Consider the following 27,840-nt stretch of genomic DNA (forward strand, 5'->3'; position numbering starts at 1 on the left):
GTTAGGATTGATGGCACAAGTAACTAATGGTCAAAAGCATCACAAAGACATTGTTCAAGAATGTCACTGCTTAACACTGGTGAATTCAAAGAGCATTTTAACAAATTTTAAGATAACTTTGGAGAATGAATATTGGCTCTCATCTCTTTGTGGTTTCCTCCATCATACTCTCCAGTGACAGAAGGAGCTCAAGGTTTTGTTTCTCACTCGAGCTGAGACGATCTAGTGTGCAGGTTCCCATCTTTCCCCGACCTCCAAATACATTTTTCTTTGTAATTTCTGCAGGCTTCCTTGATCCCTCCCAAGTTTTTCCTCGATTCAAGGGATCCACCTCTGATTTCTCCCCATCTTATTCCCTCTAAATGAGTGACCACCTCTTCTCCCAGGTCCAGGAAGCAGCTGCTACCCCTCCACCATCAGACTCCTAAAGAGCAGACACAATCAAGGACTCCTTTCAGGATTCTTACGTTGCACATTATTTATGACTGAATAACTTTTCTGTATTTGCTCAGTCACTTTCTTTACATATCTTCTTTTTGTATACCTATCTTTTTTGAGAACAGTTTGCACTACCAAATGAGTAGAAATTCTCCCTGACCCACAGGAAGAGGAATCTCAAGGTTGTATGTGATGTCATGCCTGTACTTTGTCCACCAAACTTTCCTCTACCTCTTATTTTAATGGGTCATTCTTCTGAGACACAGCCCTCCTCACCTGTAAATCTGCTGATTAAAACCCATTTCAAAAAGCAGTTTTACTTCCCTGTCCTTAAAAAGTACCAACTTTGTTATTTTTTTCTATCCTGACCATTTTTTTTTGTTCCCTCATAAATCAATGTTCTTTCCCCAAAATGCACCTTTTGGATCTCTCCGGTCAAATTTCTGGGGTTGCCTCTTTGCTGCATCTTCTCTATCCAAGTTTGCTAATGTTACCAATCTGCTCATTAATTCTGGTGCCTTTGTTGTTTCTCCTTTTTGTTGCTTTAACCTCCTTGACCTGTTTTTGCCAAACTCGCTTGATTCTTAATTGTCCACCTGAAAAGGATCTTTTTCCCAAGCTTCATAAACTCTGATGTCCCCAAGAACCTATCCTTGGCCCTTGGCTCTGCATATTTCTTCCTCCCTGATCAATACATTGTAATTTTATTTCTATGTTGATAATCCCTCAACCACACACCCCCACCCCCTGCAATCAAAGCTCTGCCTTCCTTATTCCCTCTACAGCTCTAAACTGCCTAACATCTGACAACTTGAATTAATATTGGGGAGACTGAATTATTGTTCCCATCAAGACTCCAGTACTTCATAACTCCACCCATTTTTTTTGCACTTATTACTTATTGAAACTAAACCAGAAAATGTTCAATAGACCCCAGTGTTTTAATGGCACGACCAGTTTTATTGACACATGCACTGTTGTTAGGGCCATACATTTTGCACATCAGTTATGTTGCTCGTTGCATCCACCACTGCTGTTTATGACCTTTTTTTGTCTTTGTCACTTCTGGACTTGATTATTCCCATGTAATCCTGGCTGCTCTCTCTCCTTTATGCACATGTTGTCATCTAAATTGCCGCTGTTCATGTCCGAATTCAAAGCAAGTCCTAACCAACTATTCCTCTTGTTTGTTACCTGTGTTGGTTTCTGGTTAAGCAAAGGCTCAAATTTAAACTTGCCTCAAAAGTCTCTTTCAAACTTTCCCCCTCTCCCCTTCAATCTACATCCTCTAATATTTGAATTTCCCACTTGGGTGGGGGGGGGGGGGGTGGGAAAAGACTCTGATGATCTACCATATAAATGCCTCTCATTGATTTCAGAATTTTGTCAGATCATTCCTCTGCATCATCTATTCCAGAGGAATCAATCCAAGTTTGCCCAGTGTCTCCCTGCAACTTAAACTTTTAATTGAGGTAAAACCTGATTAACTTCTTCTGCATCCTCACCACTCGCTCCATGTTCTTCCTTTAATGTAGTAACCTCAACTGCATACTATACTTCAAATGTAGCCCAACCAAAGAATAGTACAGCCACAATATGACTTCCAAACTTTCATAACCAGTAAAAGTATGTACTGTATAATCATTCACCATATTTCAGAGCTGTGGGCTTGCACCCCAACATTCCTCTGAACATCAATGCTCCAGAGAGTCTTGCCATTAACTCTATGTTTTCACTTTCTATTCCACCTCCCAAATTACAATACCTCCCATTTGTCTGGATTAAACTCCATTTTTCTTTTCTCTGCCCATATTTTCAACTGCTCAGTGTCCTTCTGAATCCTCTGCCAACCTTCCTCACAATCCACAACTCTTCCAATTTTTGTGTCATCTTCAAACTTATTCATCGGTCCATTTGAATATTTGTAACTCATTTACACATATGCAGCAAAACTTCGAGCACAAATCCTCTCTGAACATCAATTGTTTCAGGCCTCCAATCTGAATAACTCATCCACCAACAACCCTCCACCTTCTATGATCAACCAAATTTTTGGATCATGACTAACGTGTTTCCTTCAAGCCCCTCTGCTTTAATGTCTGGATCAGCTTACCATGAGGGATTTTATTGAAAGCTCTACTGAAGTCCATTTATACCAAATTGTCTAAATCCTACTATAAGCAATTATCTTCATCGCATCCTCAGAAAACTTAAGTCATGTTCATAAGACATGACCTCTCCTGCACAATGCCTGATGACTATCCCAAATAGGTCTATACTATTCCAGATGCAAGTCCATCCTATCCCTAAGAACCTTCTCCAATTATTTCCCCACCATTGATGGGAGGCCTACTCACATTTATAAATTGGGGGTAAAACACCGTATTCTGTAGACACCGAGGAAAATTGCTCCTTTTAAACCGAGGAATGACATTGGCAAGTCTGCAGACCTCCAGGACCTTGCCTTTGGCTGAAGAAGATGCAATGGTCTCTGTCAAATCTCTAGCAATCTCCTCTCTTCCATCTCTCAATGACCTTGATAGGATCCATCAGAGCCACTTCCATATTCTTCAAGAAATGCAACACCACCCCCACCTCAATATCAACATTGCCCTGAACTATCAGCACAACTCCCTGATCTTTCTATCCTCCACGTTCTTTTCTGGTTGATGCAAAGTACTCACTGCAGACAAATTTCTTCATTTGTCCTTGAGTGGTCCTCTCTCCTCCTCAATAATTCTAATGTGTTATTAACATGTGTATACAATGCCTGGAATTCTCTTTAAGCCAACATGTCACAGTCATTTCATGGTCCCTTTTAACCATCCTGATTCCCTGTTCTTTCCTGAAAGGCCCTGTCTAATTTCACTTCCTAAAGTTTATTTATGAGTCCTTTTTATTTTTGACTAAATTTTCAACATCCCTCATCATCCAGGGTTCACAAACTGTGCCATCTTTCTTCCTCATAGAAACATTGGTCCTGCATTCTCACCCAGATGCCCTTTAAATGGTTCCCACATCTAATATCAGTCACTCCCAATCTCCTCCCCAGCTCTCCTGTTCGGTATTTAGCCTGTTCCCTTTGAGGTCCAGTCTTATCCTTTCCCAAACGTTTCCCCACTGAGACTCTGATCACCTGGTCTTGTCATTTGCCAATGCAAAGACCCTTTGCCTGGTTCGATTATCTACACCAGTGCTTTTCAAACTGCCCCCTTAAACTCACATTCTAATTTAAGCAATCCATATGCCATGGTGCTCTGTGATTAGTAAGAGATTGCCTAAGGTGGTATGTGAGTAGAAAGAAAAATGTTTGAAAACCACTGTTTTAATTGTACCTAAGTGACTTGTTATGTGCCCAGCTTCATAGCTCCAAAGGAAATAGGTCAATGACAATTTTTCTCAAGCAAAATAATTCCGTAACAATTGTGTACAGAGCAGTAATTCTCAACCTTCCCTTCCCACTCACATACTACCTTAAGCAATCCCTTACTAATCACAGAACACTTGTGGCATAGTGATTGCTTAAGGTGGAATGTGAGTAGAGGAGGGCAATTTGAAAATCACAGATCTGCACTGTGTCAAGAACCCTTCCGAGATGTCCTCCCTCTGAAACCAGGGTGTGGCAATTAAAGTCACCCACTGCAACTAATCTGTTGCTTTTAAATCTACATATCTGTTCTATCTCTACTGGCTAATGGGAGGCCTGTAGATTATGCCCATTATAGTGACTGCTCCTCTCCTATTCCTGAGCTTTACCAATTCTGCCTCACTGAATAAGCCTCACAGATGGTGTTGCTAAGTTTATTAAACTGAGGTGTCCACCGTCACACCCCTTTCCCTTTTAATCATTGCTTATCTTGTCCTTGCATTGAGCCCACAGGAAAGTTTTATTCTGTGGCGTATTGTTTGCCCTGGTTTGATAAATCGGTTTCACTTTGTTCTGTCCTCCTTCCATTAAATTTAAACCACATGCAGAAGTTATCTCCTTGTTATCAAGAGGCTACTAAATCTGCCACAATTTAGTCATGGCCTGTCTCTCCTGGGCTGGCTCTTTACATTCAGAAAGTAGCTTGTAATTCACTTTAGTTCTTGTAATTTACAACTAGCCAGCTGCTAAAAGCTTTGATTTTCTGGTTATCTCCTTCAAATGACCTCCAACCTCATTGTTTCTCATCCCCGCATTGACAGGTTCTACCTCCAACCGAAGATCCACAAATCCAATTTTCTTGGCAGATTCATCATTTCCCTGTGCTCCTGCCCTACTGAAGTGGTATCCACTTACCTCAACTCAGTTTTGTCCTGCCTGGTCCAGTCCTTCCGCAACTACAATCCTCCATCACTTCAACAACTTCCAGTTTCCTGAATGCAACCATGTCATCTTTAGCATGGATATCTAATCCCTGTACACCTCCATCCTCCACTCTGAATGCCTTAAAGCCTTTTGTGTATTTATTAACATAGATCTAACCAGTCCCCTGCCTTATCTCACCAGTCTCATCTCACTGGAAGAACTTGTCCTCCACCTTAATAACTTCTCCTTTGACTCATCCCACTTTCTTCAAGTCAAAGGAGTTGCCATTGGGATTCACATAGACCCCAGCTATGCCTGCCTTTTTGGTGGCTACATGGAACAATTCATGCTATAAACCAGGGGTTGCCAAACCGCACCTTGCAAGCCACATGCTGTCTTTGACATGTAATGTGCAGCTTGTGGAAATATATTGGGTGTTTTAGTGGGCGTGGCTTTCAGAAGATGATTATGGCATGTGTGGTGACAGCGGACTCTCATCTAGGCCGCAGCCACTCAAATGCTGGAACTCCTTATGCCCCAGCTGTCCACCCTTCCAATGCCTGAACTCGGACATAACACCTGGCCCTCACCAGCCACTCACTGATCCAAACTCCCAACCCCTCTAATGCGGACTTACCAATATAAACAAAATATTTGGTATGTATATGTGTACTTTTTGATTATTGAAGCTAATACAAATGAGCAGTTTAAAAACTACATAAGAAATACATATATGTTGTATTATGTATTCACTTAATATTTATGTAAAATTTTTAGAAAAAAGTGTGCATGGAAGAGTAATTTTTTCTTAATGTCTTGTGGCTCTCAAACATCTGAAGTTTATTGTATGTGGCTCTTGCGTTTGCCCATTCCTGCTATAAGCCTATACAGGAGAAGTTATTAAGGTTGAGGACATGTTCTTCCACTGAGATGAGAGTGGTGGTGGCAGGGGACTAGTTAGGTCTATGCCAAGAAATACACAGGCAACTCTTCCTCCAGTATATCCATGACTTTGGTGTTACCTAATGCATCAATAATGAACTGATTAACTTAACCCACTTTGCTGCCAACTTCCACCCTGTCCTCAAATTCACTTGGTCCATCTATAGCAACACTGTCCCCTCCCTTGATCTCTCTGTCTACATCTCAGGAAACAAAATCACAACAGACATCTTCTACAAATCCACCAACTCCCACAGCTAAATTGACCATACCTCTTCACACCCTGTCCCCTGTAAGGATTCCATTCTTTTCTCTCATTTCCTCCATCAAATTTGCTCTCAGGATGAGGTTTTCCATGCCAGATCATCAGAGATTCCCTTCTCATTCAAAAAACAATGCTTCTCCTCTACCACCATCAACTCGGCAATAACCTGTGTATCCTCCATTGCCCACACATCTGGTCAAGTCCCCACATGTAACAAGGACAGGATTCCCCTTGTCCTCACCTACCACCTCATCACCCTCTGTATCCAACACATTATTCTCTGTAATTTCTGCCATTTACTACATGAACAAACCATCCTGTCTTCCACAGTGATCACTCTGTCCATGACTACCTTTTAGACTCCTCCTTTCCCACCCTTGGCACATACCCCCGTGACTGCGTTAGGTGCTCGTTTCATGCATACTTCTTCCCTTACTACCATTCAGGTCCCCCGTCAGTCCTTCCAATTGAAGCAACACTTCACTTGTGAATCTGTGGGTTTATCTGCATCTGGTGCTCGTGTTGTGGTCTTCTCTATATCGGAGAGACTGGACGCAGACTGGGAGATCGCTTTGTTGAGCACCTTGTCTGCGCCCACTGCAATAGTGGGGATCTCTCGGTGTGACACATTTCAATTCCCCACCCCATCTCCTTGCTAACATCTCTGTCCATGGACTCGTGCACTGCCAGACTGAGACCAACTGTAAATTGGGGGAACAACACTTCATATTCCGTCTGGACAGCCTCCAAATGGATGACATTAACATCAACTTCTCTGGTTTCCATCAGCACCTTCCTTCCCCTCCCCCCCCCCCCCCCCCCACTTTCCCCCTGTCTCATTTCTCCAAGCTCTGCTTCTGACAAGCCAAAAGGTAACCACCCTCCCCAGTCAATTCTCACCTTTCCCTTCTCATGTGACCCAGCCATATCCAGTTAACACCTTTTGTTTGTTGGTCTCTACTCTTCTCTCTGGAACTTTTCCTTTTCCCTAGCCTTTCAGGTGCCTGCTTGCTTTTTACCCATATCTTGATGAAGGGCTCAGCCCCAAATCATTGGTTATCTATCTTTACCTTCTATGAATGCTGCAAGACCTGTTGAGTTCCTCCAGTTCTTATTTCATGCTTGCCTCGTGCTGGAAGAATTCGGAAAGCAAGCTCATCTCGTCTGTTTTCGAACTACATCATGAGGTCGGGCCTCTTCTGGCCCTTTGGTTCAGTCTCAGCCTCTCATCAATAATTTCAAGCATTAATTTGTGCCTGAGGTCTGGTTACAGTAACTTGACGAAAACATGCTTGAAATTGTATTATTTAAGAAAAGGTTGGACAGGTATATGGATGAGAAGAAGATGGAGGGTTATGGGCATTGTGCAGGGAGGTGGGATTAGAAAGGGGTGTTTGGTTCGGTGCGGACTAGAAGGGCCTAATGGCCTGTTTCCGTGCTGTAATTGTTATGTTATGTTATAAACAGACCTCCACAACCATATTGGTTATGGTCTGAGACTGAATCAATCAATATTTAACATCTTATTTGGAGACATTTATTGGAGTTTTAAATTTGGATTTTATTTGCAAGAGCACAATTAGGCACTTTCAAAAAGCTTTAGAACATCATAAATATTGTTAAATTGCTTTCTTCAGTTAACCAATAAAATCAGTGAATGCTTCAATATGTTTTTTTAATTTCACTGTGCCACTTGTAAGAGACCAGTCACTGGCTCAAAGTATTTTTTCATAATAAAACCATTTCAGCTGTTTTAACAAAATAGAGAAGGAAATGGAAGCAGAACCATTGTAAAATATGATCCAATATTGCTGGTTTCTGACTGATCTAAATTTGCAGATGTGTTGGTGGAGTATTGATAAAGTCAGTCCTGAAGATTGTATAGCCTTAAGTGCAATTAGTTTGAAGTGAAGCGGTTTAGTCTTGCTGCAGAGATAACTGAAAATTTAATTCTTCTTATTAGCAATATTATCTGGTGGTCATGAACTCCTTGAAATATACAGTGTATAAAGAGGCCTATTGTTTTCATCTCAGTTAATCCGTTTTTTAAAAACACATGGCTAAGCTCGCACCATGGACTTTCATGCTTTCTTCCAATTTTATTTCAACTCCATTGCCCAACATTTCATAAAGTTAGAGTGTTATGAACTAAACCAGCAGCAATGGGACTAACCAAGGCCATGGTTTTGGTAAAACAATAATTTTTGTTATTATTTATTAACATCAAACATATAACATAGAACTTATTACTTAACTATAAACTTAACCCCTCTTTGCGCAAATGTAAATATGTATGTGTGTTAAAGCCAAAACCATTATAGTTTAAGCTTGATTCTTTTTAGAATATTTTTATTCAGTTTTAACATATAAATCCTTCATACAAAGTGATCTGATATAGAAAACAATAGGTCATATCATATTACAAATTAAACATATAATGTTCATCAAAAACCTATCCATAATTGTTTATTTGACTTGTTTCTTTAAAACCGAATTCTGTCAATATGGTCATTAACAGTTTATCCTTTTCTCATAATATATATCACTTTAGTTCTGGATATGAAATCGGACTAAAATTAAACAATCCCTTTATATAAACAAAGGGTCAATTCTATCTTAATTAATGATATGATCCATGACAGCAAAATTAAAACCTATATTTGAGTAAAACAAAAGTAAATATAAAAGAAGAAAAGAAAACAAAAAATCTCTGACTACTCTAACCCCTCCATCTAAGTAAGGTTAACTTGTAAAATTATAAAGATATGAATAGAATAGTGACATTCAGACACAGACAGAGAGTTACCAGAGCATCCAGACTTCTAAATCTTCCAATATGATAGCCATCTGTGAATGATCCCCACATCTTGTCAAATTGAAACTTTATATCTTTAACTTTACATCTAATTTTCTCCAAATTTAAACAGGACATAAACATCATGTAACCACTGAGTATGAGTGGGTGGAGAGTCATCCTTCTATTTTATTAAAATTCTTTGTATAGCTATCATCAAGGTAAAAGCTAAAATTTTCTCATGGGTTGAAGTCAAGAAAATAATCTTTTTCTCGAGAAAAAGCAATGAGAGGACATGGTTCTAATTTATCTTTAAAATCTTGGATAAAGTGTAAAAAATCTTTCCAAAATTTTTCTAACTTGCGGCAAACCCAAAATACATGAATCAATGCGGCTTCAAAGCTTTTACACTTATTGCAGAGTGGATCAACATCTGAGTAAAAATGAGAAAATTTGACTTTGGACATATGTATCCAATGCATCACCATAAATTGTAACAAACAATGTTGTGCACAAAATGAGGATTTATTAATTAAGTCAAGAATGGAAAATCAATTTTGGTCTGAAAAAGATGTATTCAAATCGGATTTCCAATCTTAGATCTAATAAATTATGGTAAATACTCGATATTAACCCACACTGGGAGAACTGCAAATCTGAAAGCATAATCAATAATATTTTTTCTGATGTTTGAGGAAAATCAGAAAGCTTAGAATGAAGATGTAAATATCAGAAAAAAATGTTGATTGGGAAGTTTAAATTTGTCTTTCAATTGTTCAAAAAAAGCAAAATTCTTTTGAATAAAAAAAATCTCTAATTTTTGACACCTAAACTAACCATTCCTTAAAACTTGCATCTAACAAAGAAGGTTGAAAAAGATGGTTATCTGTAATAGGACTGGCAAGAGAGAAACTATTATGGCCAAAACATTTCCTAAATTGTGTCCATATTCTCACTATCGGATTATATGTCATTTAAAAGAGGAGAGGGGTAAAGAAAAACCTAAAATAGCAGACATAGATGCATTTTTAGAGAAATCCAATTCCATTTCTACCCAAGAGGCTGGTTCAACTTTTATCACAATGTACCAAAAAAGGTAAATTACGTATGTTAACCACCCAAGAGTAAAATTTCAAATTTGGAAATAATAGTTCCCTATTACATTTAGTCTTTTGAAGATGATCTTTATTTATGCGAGGTTGTTTTCCTTGCAATATGTATGAGGAAATAAATGAATCCATTGAATAAAAGAAAAATTAGAAATGAAGATTGGTAAAGGTTGAAAAAAATGTATAGAAACTTAGGTAAAATGTTCATTTTAATTGAATTAATATTTCTAATCATTGTGATAGATAAAGTTGACCATCCCAATAACAAATCTTTAGTTTGATTAAATAATACCAAAACACTTACTTTCAATGAGTTGATTCTGAAGTGATGGTTTTAAAGTTCAATCTCAGAAAGCTTTTCTGTTGAAACTCGGTCTTTACTGTCATTCAAAACCAATTATGGAGTTAGTGTGAGGCATCAAATTTCTTTGAATTGTTGCTCAAAGAGAATAATGAAGTATATTGAATCATCAAGTCATCAGACCTCAATGTTTCTTGATATGAATAATTTTCTCTCTTACTTGAAGATTTTTGGAATCTGTGCTCCACACAGGCTCTGCCCTCTTTTCAAAGAGACAGCAAATGTGGCTATTTTCTTCCATGATTATTTCACAAATCCAGACAAGAGTTAAAGAAAGTGGCCATACAAAAATGGACCTAGTAGAATTTTGTCCTCTTTTCCAAAGAGACAGCAAAGTGGTCTTCCTTATTTCAAAAGCCACTTAATTTGTGTTCCCCTTTTCCCAGGAGTCACACACACACACACACACACACACACACACACACACACACACACACACACACACACACACACACACACACACACACACACACACACACACACACACACACACAGCACATTTTCTTGTTACTGAACCTTCAAACCTGAAGCTATCCTTTTTTTGTCAAAGAGACAGTGAAGTGGCTCTTTTTTATTGCCATTGATTTTGTGTATCTCTTTTGATAAGGATAATACAGAAAATCACCTCTCTATTTCTCCACTACTGTTTTTTAAATCCTGTCTTCTACAGGATGGTCACCTCTTCTGGTTTCAAAATGCCTCTCGTTCCAGTACTATGTTTCTCCTAAAATTCTTATCACATGACATGTTTCTGTTTCATTTCTCCAAAAGCATGAATCATGCCAGATGACCTTTTGGAAGGACTTCCAATTTAATTTGCATCAATATGCTAAAAGCATCTTAATCCATTAAGACCCACTTCAAAAGTATGATATGAAGTGAAAGTTTCCAAACTGTCTGTGCAGATCACTCAAGGTAGAACTTGTTTGAACAACTGGCACTAAATATCCATTATAACTACATAAGTAAATAAGCAAAAAATCTTGTATTTAAACAGATGACATCCTTGAGCAACCAGCAGATCTTCTTGAGTACTTAAATATTCAATTTTTAATGAAGCAAACACTCCATTGTTCTCAGTTTCTCAAGAACCATCGTAAAGCTTTTCATCTTCCTGTTTCAGCTTCAGATGTTTTGTCTCCGCAAATGGCTTGTCACCTCCCATCTTAAAGAATTATGGGTATACGTGAGTGTGCCCCTGTCCACCCAAAATCCTTTACTAAAATGTTTAAGATTTTAATTTAACTTTAAAGATTAATATGGACACATATCCTTTACACTGAGTAAAACACAAATGTTGGCAGACGCCATGATTAAAGTAAAAACCATGCTGGAGAAACTAGATTTAATTCTCCAGCATTGTTTTTATTTCACAAAGTTACCCTTTATGTAATTCACAATGATAAAGGAGAAATTTTAGAATTTTGTAGAACTGTAAATTTTATGCCATATTGTCTGCAATATTTTGAAGGGACCGATGAAATTTTGCCAAAGTGTACCTATTTTAAGGGATTCAAGGCTGGAGGCATCTGCTCTGCCCTTGCATTGTTTTGGATTACCACCACATTAGTATGAGGTTGCTGTACAATCTTTTTTTTCCAATGAAAATGTAGTGGTTGAATAGTCCACAAAATCCCCACTTGGGGAAACATTACATTTATCCAAAAACAACTGCTTTACTCTCTAAGTTCTCAATTTCTGTGCTAAAATAACATTCCAATAAATCTACTTTTATTGTCTCCCTGATTTCCTTTGTGAAATTTGATCCAACTACTAAAAACTGGACAAAAAATCAGCTGCACAAAATTTAAAGAAGACATAAAGTTCTTGTAAAATGCATTCAGTTTTCCCTGAAGCTAGAATAACAAGACTTTCTGAATATATTTCCTAATTTGCATTTCTCGTTTAGCAGGTCATGCAGCATTTGTGGAAACATTTCACCTGAAGACCCTTCACAATAATTGTTTCACATTTCTTTCTTAGAATTTGTTGTTTTGATTTTTCATTCACTGTTATGTTTCTAGTCTGCAGTTTTTTTACAAATCTTTCTGGCAACAACTTCAAATCCCCATCGATATCCTGCTGGAGATATTCAGGAGGTCAGGCAACTGTTATTCCCATTTCAGTTGATTATTTCTTGGCATCGGTTGTCATCCACATCTAACAACTTTATTTGTCTCATTGCATTGTTTTTGTGTTTTTTTTTAAACAGTAGGTTTTCAGATAGAGAATGGATGTGCAGTTCCTTTGTGATTATCTGAATGTTTCAATATATGCATAAATCGCTGTGTGTGGAATCTGTCCACTTAATTGCAGCAATAATGAAATTCAATTGGTAAACCTTAAGGACTTAGATCCACAAGTAAGCATTAAGGTGTGGCTGGAGTTTAATTAATCAAACACAAAACACACCAACTTAGATCAACAATGAACTGTGGACCCCTTTTGCCTTGGTTTTAAGAGATTTCTTGATATTTATGAATGTTCAACCAAAAATAATGTGAAACACTGAAGCAAGGTTGATTGTAAAGACATCTGTCAACTTTCACTTGAATTACCTTAATGATCGCTCTCAGTCAAAAGTGAATTCATATTTTTCATGCAATCAATAGATTTCAAGATTACCAGAGAAATGATTCCGAAATTAGATGAGATTTTTTTCAGGATATAATAAGCCATTAATCAGAAAATTAGCCACAAAACTATTTCATTAAGTGTAATTTCCCCCACAAAATTGGCTCTTCTTCGATGAATTCGCCCATTCAAGGACTGAGATTAACTTTTTTATTGGGATGAAACCTTTTCTTTGATTAGCACACGCTTATTGGGAGAGTATGTTATTTAGATGTTCTGTTAATTATTTCTTTGTCAATGTTGAAGTTTAAGGATTACTCTTGCATTACTTTTAAAAAATCAATGTTTGGAGTGCTTAGAGGTTGTCAGCATATATTGCCAAAAGTTTGTAAAGTAATATCAGGATTCCCCGTGTAACTGTGGGGAACTTGACAATTTATATTTGTATGTGGGAGGCCCTGGTTACAGATTGTGGATGTTGCCATGTGTCTACCTGCACTGATCTGTGTCTTCCCTTAAGTCTGCAACATTTGTATTTATTTTCTTTTCCAAGTCTGATGATCTTAATAGTTTTTGATTGAATGCCTGAGACAGACAGAAGCTTTGAAAATATTTTATGACTTTGAAAGTTGTCGCTACACTAGGTGATCTGCCTCATCCAGTGAATGAGTATTTTCCTTCACTCAATTTTTAGGATTGTGTGACCCCCCCCCCCCCCCCCATCTGGTTTCATTTGATGGTCAGATTTATTTAACTCCTATTTATGTTAATTCATGGTTCTGGAGAAACGCTATCATCTTTACAGTGCACTGCATTAGTAGTTATGGTATGGATGACAAATAAAGGTGACCTGACTTGAGTCACTTCAAGGGAGCCTGTTGTTTAGCCACCACAAATTCTAGTGGCTCAGATTGTGATGGTTAATGTGATCCTTTCCTATCAAAATGGATGAAAAATCTCCCTTGTTGGAGAATCTAGAAATTGGGGTCTCTGCTTAAAAAGAATTCTCTCATTTGAAATGGAGGTGGGATTACGGTTCACAAGTCAATCTTGTGAATTAAGGTCAGTTTCCTCCCTTCTAGATAGACTGAACACCTTCTACGCACGGTTTGATGAGAAGAACGAGATGATGACAAAGAAAGCTCTGTGTCCCCCTGATAAATGGGCCACCTGCATGTGTGTGGCTGAGGTGAGGAAAACTCTATCCAAGGTGAACCTAAACAAGGCAGCAGAGCCAGACAACATAGCTGATCGAGGACTGAAAGACTGTGCAGTCCAATTGATGGAGATCTTCACGGATAGCTTCAATAGCTCATTGCAGCAGTCCATCGTTTTGGCAGGTTCAAAACAGCCACCATCATCTGGGTACCCAAGAGGACAACAATAACAGGGCTCCTCAATGACTTCTGCCCTGAGGCACTGACCTTCATCATTATGAAATGCTTCGAGCATCTGATGATGGAACGCATCAAAGCATACCTCCCAGTGATGTTGGATCCATTTCCATTTGCCTATAGAAGAAACTGTTCCACAATCAATGCTTTCGTCTTGTCACTTCACTCCATCTTGAACCATCTGGAAAATGATGCCATACACCAGGTTGTTGTTCATTGATTTCAGCTCAGCATTTAATATGATCATGCCCTAGAGGCTGGTGGAGAAGCTGTCCTTACTGGGACTCAACACCCCTCCCTGAAACTGGATCTTGGACTTCATAATGGAAAGACCACAGTCTGTTCGGGTGGCAGCAGAATATCGAGCACCATCACACTGAGCACTGGCACACCTCAGGACTATGTGCTCAGTCCACTTCTGTTCACGCTACTGACCCATGACAGCATTGCCAGATCCAGCTTCAACAGTGTCATCAGGTTTGTGTCACACTACAAAGAAGAGGTGGAAAATCATGTGAAAAGGTGCGAGAGGAACAATCTTAGTCTCAACATGGGCAAGATGAAGGAGATGATTGTGGACTTCAGGAGGACCAAGGATGACCACCCTCACTAAACAACAACAACTCTAGTAGAGAGAGCTGAGAGAACCAAATCCCTTTGAGTTCATTTAACTAGTGATCTATTGTGGACACTCAACATCTCCTCACTTGTCAGGAAGATGCAACACTGACTGTACTTCCTCAGAAGTCTGAAGCGGGCAAAGCTGCCAGCTACCATTGTCAACCTTCTACATGAGGTCTATCAAGAGCATCCTGGATGGCTACATCACAGTGTGGTATAGTTGCTGTAGAGAAATCCACAGGAAAATAAAAATGGCAGAGAGCCTCATTGAAATCTCCCTCTTTCCACCTCCCCAGCTCCCAACATCAATGTGATCTACCAGGATTGTGGTCTGAAGAGGGCATGGAAAATCACTGAAGACTCCTTTCACCCTGAACACAGCATCTTCAGCTGCTCCCATTGGGGAAGAGATACAGGAGTATGTGAGCCAACACCATCAGGTTGAGGAACAGTTTCTTCCCATGGACAGTGAGAATACTGAAAGACCAAAAGAACTGTTCACACCAAACATCTCATTTGTACAGACAATCTATTTATTTATTTTTATAGATACAATACTTGTCTTGCATATGTATTATTTGCCTGTATGCGTTTACGTCTGGTTGCATGTCTGCCTGTTTTGCACCGAGGACCAGAGAACCTGTTTCATCTGGTTGTACTTGTACAATCAGATAACAATAAACTTGATAAGATGAATTTTTAACTCTTGAGCTGAATTCTTATTCTTCTAAGGTTGTGAGTCTTTGCCATTCTCTCCCTCTGAGAGTGGTGGTAACAGAGCATGTTTATGTCCAAAGCAAGAGAATGACCAGTTTCCTGGGATAGAAATCTGGGATAGAGATCAGGTCTTCACGAATGAAGAGTACATTTGCGGGACCCAGTGACCAACTCTTGCTTTCAGTGTTTATTAACATCTTTTTGTATATGTATAGCTTGTTTACTGTTCTTCTTCTTTGGCTTGGCTTCGCGGACGAAGATTTATGGAGGGGGTAAAAAGTCCACGTCAGCTGCAGGCTCGTTTGTGGCTGACAAGTCCGATGCGGGACAGGCAGACACGGTTGCAGCGGTTGCAGGGGAAAATTGGTTGGTTGGGGTTGGGTGTTGGGTTTTTCCTCCTTTGCCTTTTGTCAGTGAGGTGGGCTCTGCGGTCTTCTTCAAAGGAGGTTGCTGCCCGCCAAACTGTGAGGCGCCAAGATGCACGGTTTGAGGCGTTATCAGCCCACTGGCGGTGGTCAATGTGGCAGGCACCAAGAGATTTCTTTAGGCAGTCCTTGTACCTTTTCTTTGGTGCACCTCTGTCACGGTGGCCAGTGGAGAGCTCGCCATATAACACGATCTTGGGAAGGCGATGCGCCTCCATTCTGGAGACGTGACCCATCCAGCGCAGCTGGATCTTCAGCAGCGTGGACTCGATGCTGTCGACCTCTGCCATCTCGAGTACTTCGACGTTAGGGATGAAAGCGCTCCAATGGATGTTGAGGATGGAGCGGAGACAACGCTGGTGTAAGCATTCTAGGAGCCGTAGGTGGTGCCGGTAGAGGACCCATGATTCGGAGCCGAACAGGAGTGTGGGTATGACAACGGCTCTGTATACGCTTATCTTTGTGAGGTTTTTCAGTTGGTTGTTTTTCCAGACTCTTTTGTGTAGTCTTCCAAAGGCGCTATTTGCCTTGGCGAGTCTGTTGTCTATCTCATTGTCGATCCTTGCATCTGATGAAATGGTGCAGCCGAGATAGGTAAACTGGTTGACCGTTTTGAGTTTTGTGTGCCTGATGGAGATGTGGGGGGGCTGGTAGTCATGGTGGGGAGCTGGCTGATGGAGGACCTCAGTTTTCTTCAGGCTGACTTCCAGGCCAAACATTTTGGCAGTTTCCGCAAAGCAGGACGTCAAGCGCTGAAGAACTGGCTCTGAATGGGCAACTAAAGCGGCATCGTCTGCAAAGAGTAGTTCACGGACAAGTTTCTGTGTCTTGGTGTGAGCTTGCAGGCGCCTCAGATTGAAGAGACTGCCATCCGTGCGGTACCGGATGTAAACAGCGTCTTCGTTGTTGGGGTCTTTCATGGCTTGGTTCAGCATCATGCTGAAGAAGATTGAAAAGAGGGTTGGTGCGAGAACACAGCCTTGCTTCACGCCATTGTTAATGGAGAAGGGTTCAGAGAGCTCATTGCTGTATCTAACCCGACCTTGTTGGTTTTCGTGCAGTTGGATAATCATGTTGAGGAACTTTGGGGGACATCCGATGCGCTCTAGTATTTGCCAAAGCCCTTTCCTGCTCACGGTGTCGAAGGCTTTGGTGAGGTCAACAAAGGTGATGTAGAGTCCTTTGTTTTGTTCTCTGCACTTTTCTCGGAGCTGTCTGAGGGCAAATACCATGTCAGTAGTTCCTCTGTTTGCGCGAAAGCCGCACTGTGATTCTGGGAGAATATTCTCGGCGACACTAGGTATTATTCTATTTAGTAGAATCCTAGCGAAGATTTTGCCTGCAATGGAGAGCAACGTGATTCCCCTGTAGTTTGAGCAGTCTGATTTCTCGCCTTTGTTTTTGTACAGGGTGATGATGGTGGCATCACGAAGATCCTGAGGCAGTTTTCCTTGGTCCCAACAAAGCTTGAAAAACTCATGCAGTTTAGCATGCAGAGTTTTGCCGCCAGCCTTCCAGACCTCTGGGGGGGATTCCCCCCAAAAAAACCTAAAACTGTAATTTCGAATCATGCTACAGTCTGTTTCTGATCATCCGAAAACTACTTTACCTAAATTCGCAGTTATCTGAAAAAAATGTTGGCAGTGACATGATGTCACAAGTGTTTTTTAAACCCACCATGCTCAAGTGGGACTTTGACGTTCTTTTAGCGCTATTTTAAATCCAATAGAGCTCTTGTGTACTCAAGGTCAGAATTAACTTTTATTTCATGCTTGAAAAACCTTCCCTTGTTCCTTGTTGTTGTTTTATGCTGATGCTACTGGGCTGAGATCAGAGTGAGGATCTTGGGCTCCCGGGCAGGTTCAGCGTCAGCGGTGGAGAGGTGTCAGGGATCGGAGCAGGGACCTCGGGCTCCCGGGCAGGATCGGTGACTGTGGTGGGGAGGTGTTGGGGTTTGGCGACGGCTGATACAAGTATTCTGCTGATGCTACTGGGCTGCTTGAAGCTATTTTTCAGTTATCTGAAAAATGCTGTTAACCATTACATGTGCTGAGCAAAACATACTGTATTTTTTATTTTCTAGAATGTTTTGACTTTTTAACTTTATCTTTCACTAACTTAAAAAAAAAACCAAAACAAATTTGACAGGGATATTTAATTCTGAATCTTTTTATCTTTTGGGTGGTACAGATATGGCCCTTATCATTTGCCTCTCTCCTGGTACATGTTTAAGAGAAGTTGTCACCAATCAAGCCATTACAATGAACTTTACCCCCAGAGATGAGTAATAGGAGTGGATGATTGGGGATCTGAGGGTATGAAGGACACAGCATGGGCCAGTTTAAGTTGATTTGTTTTCTGATTGTACCAGTACAACCTGATAAAACAGTGTTTTCCATCCATGATGCAAAACAGTACAAACAAACAAATGGACACATATACAATCTATACATATACATAGTACATATGTACACATTAAAATAATATTCTAATAAATAGTGGAATCTTGGGAAGTTGTTCAGCAGTCTCACTGCCCATGGGAAGAAGCTGTTTCTTAGCCTTGTAGTTTTGGTTCTGATACTTCTGTATCTTTTTACCAATGACAGTAGCTGGCAGATGCTGTGTGTGGGGTGGTCGAGGTCCTCCCTGATTTTGTGAGCGCGTTAAGTGGCTGGTTACATAAACTTGTACTGGGGGTGTGGGGTCCACCATGTAAGTTCCGTAAAGGATTTTATGATTTTTGTTTGGAGGCCTGGAAGCCACCAGATCACTTCATATTGCCAGTCACCAGATGATCCAGCTCTCCCCCCTCAGAGTTTCATTTATTTTCTGAAGTTCTGATGGGCGCAAAGTTGATGAGTTTGAATAAAGTGCATGTGTTAAAATAGCCCATGGCCCACACTGGCACCTTCATCCCTGTTCTGTATCCATGTCTTTATCAAATTTCTAAGATTAAACAGTGTTTGTTTTGTTGTTCTGGTTCATAAAATCATTTGAAAGCATTGAAATGAACTGTGATTCACCTAGGTTGCCACAAGTTAGTGCTGTTGTCCAAATTATCTTCTATGTCTTACTCAAATTTGTTTTATGATTTTTAAAAATATAACAATTGTAATAATTCTATTTACATTTGTATATTTTCTAAAATCAGCACCTCAAAAGTCCAGACTTGTAACATGCATCTGGCCCTGATGTCAGTTTTGATTTAGCTCAACAAAATTAAACAAATACTGTATTCACAAACTAATAGAAATGTATTTGCAGCACATTTTGAAATTGCATGGAGCCAATGGAAGCATTTTCCCCCAATGCTCTCAAATCGAGCATTGCAATATTTGAAAGCTATGTTAAAATGGCTAGCCTTAGAATGTTTAGCACAGCAATAACATTTATCTTGTTTCCAAATTCCACTAATTCTGATAAATGATATTAATGTAAATGCTCGTGCTCCATAATACTGGTAATTTATTTTAATACAAGTGGCAATGCTCCAGTATTGTGTAACATGTTATTTTGGCAAGGCATGGTTAGTCACTGCCTCTTGTGTGAAAGAGATGTGCAGTGCTAAATTGGGTGGTACAGATATGGCCCTTATCATTTGCCTCTCTCCTGGTACATGGGCTGGCTGCCAAGCCTGACGTCAGCCAGCTGGGTTGTTTGCATGACCTGATTTCCATCAGTGTTAGTTCAACCACACAGTGGCAGCCCTTGCATTGAGAAACAAGTCTATAACCTGTAATTAAAGTGTACCAACTAGGAGGCTTCCAGCTGTCAAGTATTATCAGCATTTTCAAGTGCTTGCCTGGTTCTGTTGGTGTTCTACCACCCCAAATCCCTGGTCCTTCAACCTGCAAGAGATCTTGGGGTTAAGACTTAGAACTAACTTCTTTGTTTTCCCCGGAAAGGAGAGAGAAAGGCCCCTTGTAGTCATGGCAGCTGTTAAAGGTGCAAACCTAAAGCCAGTTATCCAGGGTAAAGCCATAATCCTGCAGCAAAGAGAAGTCTGCAGTATCCTGTATGGAGAGTTCAGTGATAGCATTTGCTCCTTCTGTTGGATTAATATTTTGATGCAACATTAAGTTTTAATGCTGTATTTCTGGCAACTCCACTGAAATTAAAGGAGATTAATTTGCATTATGTTTGCTCTTTACAGATGTTTTTGTAATTTTATTTAATGTTTTATTGGACATTTTTTAAGAAACAGTTGATGCCAGTTACTATAAATACTATAAACCTCATTTTCTGGTGTTTCAAACAATAGTCACACACAATAACCATGCTCTATTAAGCAGAAGAATTTAACTCCGAAGAATATCCTGGGAAGTGTATAAATTCTTTTGATACTATCATGTCAATATTGAACAGAAAGAATTTCTTTCCAAATTCAAATCAAATGTTCTGTTTGAAAAGCATGATATAATCCTGGCTACTTAGAGAAGATCTCTCATCAAATCTCATTGAAGTATACAAAATTCTTACGAAATGACAATACATAAGTTTACATTGGCTCATTCAACTAGATACATCTTAATTTTGAAATAGCCATACAGGGCAGAGATGAAAAGAGGTTTCACTATGGAGTTGGTAAATGTTTGGAATACTTTTCACAGAAAGGCTTCTTAAAAACATCAAGATTGATAAGTCCCTGGGGCCGGATGTGATATAACTCCAGGCTGCTGTGGGAAGAGATAGCTGGGGCAGTAGCTATGATCTTTGAACAAAAAGAAGCACTGTTATTCAGAGATGAGGAAAAAGATGTCATAATTTTTGCAAAGGTATATGGCACTTTACAATGTCAAAATATCTCACAGTACAGGACAAAATCACCTTTTCAGTAATTGATAACCTTCATTTAGTTGTTTTAATCTTGCCAGTTTTGTACCTCGCATGCTGTCTCTGAATCGCTGACTCCTTGCTGTGGAACAATACTGCAGGAGCTGTCTGATAATGAGATGATTAGTATGCTTGCATGCATGCATTTTTGAACAAGTTCTACAATGAACAGATGTTATATTGTGTTACAATACAATTACATCAAAAAAATCATAAAAATATTCTTTGACCCACAAGCACATCTTGCTACTGTATTGCTTATTTAATTTAAAATCTTATTTTTCTGTATAAATGAGTATGGTAATTTGAGCTTATTTAATTTTTACACATCAAAGTATACATAGGATCCAGTGGCAACCATTATCCTTGAGATAGCATAAACTAGGTATCGGTTTCAAAAGCACTTGGTTTTGATTGCCTGCCACTGACCTGAGTTCTTTGTCTTGATTGGCAGAGTGACATAGTAGGCCTAGCGCTTAGCGCAACACCTTTACAGCGCCAGCAATTGGGACCAGACCTGGATTCAAATCCCGCACTGTCTACGAGGAGTTTGTACGTTTTCCTCGTGCCCGCATAGGTTTTCTCCGGATGCTCTGGTTTCCTCCCACCCTTCCAAAATGCACCGGAGTGTAGGTTAATAGGGTATAAATTGGTCAGCACAGACTCATAGGGCTGAATTGCCCTGTTACAGTGATGTATGTCTAAATTTTTATTTAAAAAAACTTTAAAAGCAAAACTGAGCAGCTCTGAAACTATTGTCCATTCATAATGGATGGCACTGGGGATGAATTTTTAACTACCAGGTTACTTCAAAACTTAAGAACATGAAGAAATATCTTTGTCAGAATTTTTAAATGCTGGAGATTTTACCAGGTAAACCAAATGGTCTCTGAGTCAGGTCTATTTCAAAAGTTTGTATTCTGTGTCTGAAACAGCATTTAATTAAATTGATCTAATGCAATATTTTGGCAGTAGATTTGAGGGAGAATTTAAGTATGAATGTAGTGGTGTGGACAGGATGGGGTTTATATGCAGATATTAATGGTTCAGAAAAAGCCACCTCCCAACATTCCTCATTCCTCGTGAGAAATTTATCTGGATTGCTGTGTGGAAGAATATATCTCAATGAAATAAACAAACCATTAAGTGTGATTGTGTATCAAAATGATGCGCGAGTCAACTGATTCAATGATTTTCCATTCCAGTGCATTCTGTTTGGTCAAATCTTTGATGAGCCAATTAATAGTGCGCTGTTGAGAGTGGCAATTTTACATTCAGCAAATGATAAATCATTATTCTTCCTTATTTTAAACATCTCCTGGAAACATTTTTTTTAATTCAAGCCACTCCTTTCAAGAGAATGCATCTGAGATCACTAGATAAGGGATAGAAACAACAGGCTTTTGTTTTGAGGGTGAATTGGTTTTGCAATTCAGCCAGAAATATTGATTATCTGGGTTTGTGTTTCTAACTGTCCTTGGGGATCCTATTGATAAATTAGATGGAAGTAACCAGCAATTAGATTTTGTGCTTCAAGTTTTTGGTGGGGCTGGACTTGCATTGTTCATTTTTCATTTCACTTTATTTGCTTTATCTGAATGGAGATCAACTAAAACTAATGCAAATGAGATGTTATCAAATATAATTTGAAAAAAATTACTTTTTCTAAAGTTGTCATCTTTAGTAAAAGATACTTGCCAACAATCCCCTGACAAACAGATGAAATCAATAAAAATCACCAAGATCACTGCAGGGTAAGGTACATTTAATGAGAATAAATTTATTGCATGTATTAAACTATCTTCTTCAGGATGATGCTGAAACAAGCCATGAAAGACCTCAACAATGAAGACGCTGTTTACATCCGGCACCGCACGGATGGCAGTCTCTTCAATCTGAGGCGCCTGCAAGCTCACACCAAGATACAAGAGCAACTTGTCCGTGAACTACGCTCTGCAGACGATGCCGCTTTAGTTGTCCATTCAGAGCCAGCTCTTCAGCGCTTGACATCCTGTTTTGCGGAAACTGCCAAAATGTTTGGCCTGGAAGTCAGCCTGAAGAAAACTGAGGTCCTCCATCAGCCAGCTCCCCACCATGACTACCAGCCCCCCTCCACATCTCCATCGGGCACACAAAACTCAAAACGGTCAACCAGTTTACCTATCTCGGCTGCACCATTTCATCTGATGCAAGGATCGACAAAGAGATAGACAATAGACTCGCCAAGGCAAATAGCGCCTTTGGAAGACTACACAAAAGAGTCTGGAAAAACAACCACCTGAAGAAACACACAAAGACAAGCGTATACAGAGCCGTTGTCATACCCACGCTCCTGTTCAGCTCCGAATCATGGGTCCTCTACCGGCATCACCCACGGCTCCTAGAACGCTTCCATGAGCGCTGTCTCCGTTCCATCCTCAACATTCATTGGAATGACTTCATCACCAACGTCGAAGTACTTGAGCTGGCAGAATCCGCAAGCATCGAATCCATGCTGCTGAAGATCCAACTGCGCTGGGTGGGTCACGTCTCCAGAATGGAGGACCATCGCCTTCCCAAGATCGTATTCTATGGTGAGCTCTCCACTGGCCACCGAGACAGAGGTGCACCAAAGAAGAGGTACAAGGACTGCTTAAAGAAATCTCTTGGTGCCTGCCACATTGACCACCACCAGTGGGCTGATATCGCCTCCAACCGTGCATCTTGGCGCCTCACAGTTCGGCGGGCAGCAACCTCCTTTGAAGAAGACCGCAGAGACCACCTCACTGACAAAAGACAAAGGAGGAAAAACCGAACACCCAACCCCAACCAAGCAATTTTCCCTTGCAACCGCTGAAACCGTGCCTGCCTGTCCCGCATCAGACTTGTCAGTCACCAACAAGCCTGCAGCAGATGCGGACATACCCCTCCATAAATCTTCATCCGCGAAGCCAAGCCAAAGAGTAAATCAGTCTGTTAATTAACTACAATTCAATTGGTTTGTTGCATTCCATTTGGTCAAATCTTTGCTGAATCGATCAATTGTTTATGTATTGACATCTCACAGTTTTGTATTCAGCAAATAATAAATTATTTCTTTATTAAATTGATCAATTATCATTGCCTTTGTTCTTTCTAATTTTGATTCTGTTGAGATGAACTTCTCCTTAATCTAATCAGTTCTGAAGTGACAATTAACAAAATTTGCAAAGGAATCATGCCCATTTGATTTAATTCCTTCTGGCCTTTCTCAACCTATTTGTAAGACTTTGATTCAGTCACACGCAGCACTTTCATGGTGTCATACAACTTAGAAACAAGCACTTCGGCCTATAATGCTGACCCCTCCACACCAGCTCCATTTATCAACACTTGGTTCATTGCTCCTCTTCCCTGGTGATTAAAGTGCTCTTTAAAAAATATTATAAGACTATTTGCTTCCAGCACCCTCAATGCATTCCATTTCAAGACGGCTATCTGAATTAAATATATTTTTTTTCTCTTAAGATTTCCTTTAACCCTCTTATTCCAATGCCCTCTAATTATGGTTGTCGGTGTTGGGGACACTATCTATCCTAAGCTGTTCATATTTTTGTATATTTTATTCAGGTTGCCTGTAAGCCTATTTAAAGGTAGGGAGGGCACTTAAAAGTATTGATGTGCAGAGAAATGTCCATGGGTCCTTGAAAGTGACCACATAAGTAGCTTGGGGAGGAAAGAAGGTGGCTGCCTTCATTGGGCGAGGCATTGATCATAAAAAGTCAGGTTGCAAGGCCTTATGAAATTTGAGATTTTGCTATTGGGCAGTTAATATTCGCTCTATCATTTTTGGATTTTTTACTTTGATAAATTTGATTGTCCACTCTGGGTAGATTTGGAATTGAAATCTGTCCAGAATTATTCCTTAACTTTTTTTTGCACCAGCATTACCCTTTAGACAATCAAAATTAGTAAGTATATTTCTAATCCAATTATTAAATATTCATTATGTATTTGGTTTCAATTTCAAAGGTTTTTGGGGAAAAAAATGCCTTGGCTAATATACATCTTAATTATATTTTTACACCATCTACTCTTCACCAAACTTTCCTTATTTGATATTATCTTCTTTGTAGATTTATTTGATGATGGTGGTTTTATATCTTTTGAACAATTTTCTACCAAATGTAATTTAGCATACATGCATTTTTTTTTTAGATATCTGGAGATTAGAAATTTCTGAAATACGGTAATGTCTAATTATCTAACATTACAGCAACCAAATTTACTTAACACTTTGTTCTGGTTAAACCCCTTTCAGAAGGGTTTAATTAGTACTATTTGTACTCTTATATTAAATTTGAGATCGGTCCCCTTGGATAAGATTCGAAAAGCTTGGGAATCAGAACTTCAACTAACATTATCTCCTGCAATATAGGGAAAAATTAATACGTTAATACATTAATACTTCTTCACTTTGTGCATGTCATTCTTTTATACAATTTAAAATAGTTCATAGAGTTTATATGTCTAAAGATAAACTAACTCGCAACTTTCCTAATTTGAGCTCCACTTGTAATAGATGCAATACTGATGTGACTTCGTTGACTCATATGTTTTGGTCATGTCTCATTGTAAGAAGTTTTTGATAGAGTTTCAAAAATCTTTCCTATGATACTGTTTATTCACTTATAATCTCACTCCTTAACTGCTTGTTTTGGAATTAAAGATGTAGGCTCTGTATATTGAGCCTACACTATTAGCTAGAAGAGCCATTTTACTTCAATGGAAAGACTCTGATTCTCCTACATTATTTCAATGGCTTTTTCATGTTGTGTCTTTCTTAAGTCTAGAAAATATCAGGTTGTACTTGAGATACAACTACTAAATTTGAAGAAACTGAAACCATTTATTGACTACTTTCATGGCATTATTCTATGAATTAACTATTCCTTTCCAGATGCAATACAATTCTTGCTGTTTTTGTTATCTGTAGCTGAGGATCCTTGGGATAGGCCGATCAGTTTTTTTTTAAGTAGATTAGTTTTTAATATATTTATAATATAATTATCTCTTTTATTTGTTTGGAGAATTATTCATAATATGTTACATTTTCACTCTTTGGAATTTATATTTGATACTTATACTATGTAGACTTGGACATATCCAAAACCAGATTCTCCAAAATCCTCATTTATCTGAATTAAAAAAAAAAATAGGATAAATGATGATATCCGGGGGGAAAAAAAATTTACAAATCCTAATTTATACAATTTTTTTCGGAGCTGAACTGACCGGGGACGCCAGGCTCCCAAGGAGGAGCGGGGCTTCGGTGGGGTGGTGTCAGTGATTGGTGAGAATTAAACAATACTTTAATGCTTAAAAACTCTTCCCTTGTTGTTGTTCTTTAAACACTGTTATGAGTGATTTGCTGTTGCTAAGCTGCTTTTTAAAAAATAACCGGTTCTCTGATAGACACATTTATCCATCATGGACCTGGTCACAACCATTTTGGATATCGGAGTTGTACTGTATCATTTTAATTGAGTTATTTCTATTCTCCTTATGGTATGTATATTATGAAATGTTAATAAAAAAAGAAAGGAAGTCAGGTTGCATCAATAGACACTGAGATTGGACTACAATTATAGGAAGCATGTGGAGGCTTGGGAAATGGGACAGAAGAGATTTACCAGGATGTTACCTGGATTAGAGAGTATGCACTGCAGCAAAAGTTTGGAGAAGCTTGGGCTGTCTTTTTTTCTGGCACGTCGAAGGCTGAGGGTGACCTGATGGAAGTCTATAACATTATCGGAAGCATATTGGACAGACGGTCAGAATCTTTTTTTCCCAGGATAAAATGTCACATAAAAGGGCATATTTAAAGTGAGGAGGAAGAAGCATAAAGGGGATGTGTGGGGCAAGTTCTTGTATGCAGAGAATGAAAAGCACCTGGATGGACACATTTCTATCCACGTTGAATTTCTCTGAAATGCATGTACTTTAATGCAAGAAGCATAGTGAGCAACATAGATGACCTCAGAGCATGGATTGGCACTTGGAATCATGATGTTGTGGCAATTAGTGAGTCCTGGTTACAGGAGGGTCAGGAATGGCAATTAAATATTCCAGAATACAAATGTTTTAGATGCGATAGAACAGAGGGTAAAAAAGGAGGAGGAGTTGCTCTGCTTGTTAAGGAGGACATTACTGCCGTGAGGTGGCAGGATGATTTTGAGGGATCGTCCAGTGAGGCTGTTTGGGTGGAATTGAGGGGTGGAGGAGGCATGAGGGCACTAATAGGAGTATTATAGACCACCAAATGGGCCAAGAAAATTTGAAGAACAAATTTGTAAGGAGATAGCATATATGTGTTATAAACATAAGGTAGTGATCATGGGAGATTGGGATACCCATACAGTAAGAGGGCTGGATGGGCTGAAGTTTGTCATATATGTGCAAGATAGTTTTCTTAATCAAGACGTATAGAAACCGACTCGGGATGGTGTAATACTGGATCTCCTGTAGGGAACGAGATAGGTCAGGTGTCTGAGGTTAATTTTGGAGAACAAATTGGGTCTAGTGATCACAACTATTAGTTTTAGGGTAGTTTTAGGGAAGGGCCTGAAGTTGAGGTTCTAGATTAGAGAAAAGTAAATTTCGAAGGAATGAGAAAGGCTTTGGGAGTATTGTGTGGGATATGATTTTTTCAGGAAAGGATGTAAATGAAAAATGGAGAATATTCAAAGAAGAAATTTTGAGAGTACAGAGTAGATATGTCCCAGTGAGGATCAAAGGAAAGGCTGGAAGTCATAGGGAGCCTTGGTTTTCAAGGAATATTAGAAGTTTGGTTAGGAGAAAGAGAGAGGTGTACAAGAGGTATAAATAGCAGGGTGATGAGAAATTGAAAGAGGACTACAAGGAGTATAGAAAAAATCTTAAAGAAATTAGAAAGGCCAAAAAGAGGCATGAAGAGGCTTTGGCAGGCAGAGTAAGAATAAATCCAAAGGGTTTCTATAGGTACATTAAAAGTAAAAGATTAGTGAGGGATAGAATTGGACCCCTTGTAGATACGGAGGGTAGGCTATATGAAAAGTCAGGGGAGATGGGGGAAATTT

At 39.3% G+C, this 27,840-nt stretch overlaps 1 protein-coding gene and 1 long non-coding RNA gene across 11 annotated transcripts in view; one reads left to right on the forward strand and one right to left on the reverse strand.

The window, feature by feature from the left end:
* chl1b (cell adhesion molecule L1-like b) overlaps window positions 1–27,840 on the forward strand; it is a 687,190-nt gene that overhangs the window by 262,536 nt on the left and 396,814 nt on the right. The window lies entirely within an intron of this gene.
* Window positions 20,765–27,840, reverse strand: part of LOC138763205 (uncharacterized) — a 37,663-nt gene continuing 30,587 nt past the window's right edge. Inside the window, exon 3 of the long non-coding RNA XR_011357392.1 lies at window positions 20,765–20,872. This is a non-coding gene — a long non-coding RNA (uncharacterized lncRNA). The remainder of the gene's footprint in view (window positions 20,873–27,840) is intronic.

This window comes from Narcine bancroftii, chromosome 5 (assembly GCF_036971445.1).
Source record: "Narcine bancroftii isolate sNarBan1 chromosome 5, sNarBan1.hap1, whole genome shotgun sequence".
NCBI lineage: Eukaryota > Metazoa > Chordata > Chondrichthyes > Torpediniformes > Narcinidae > Narcine > Narcine bancroftii.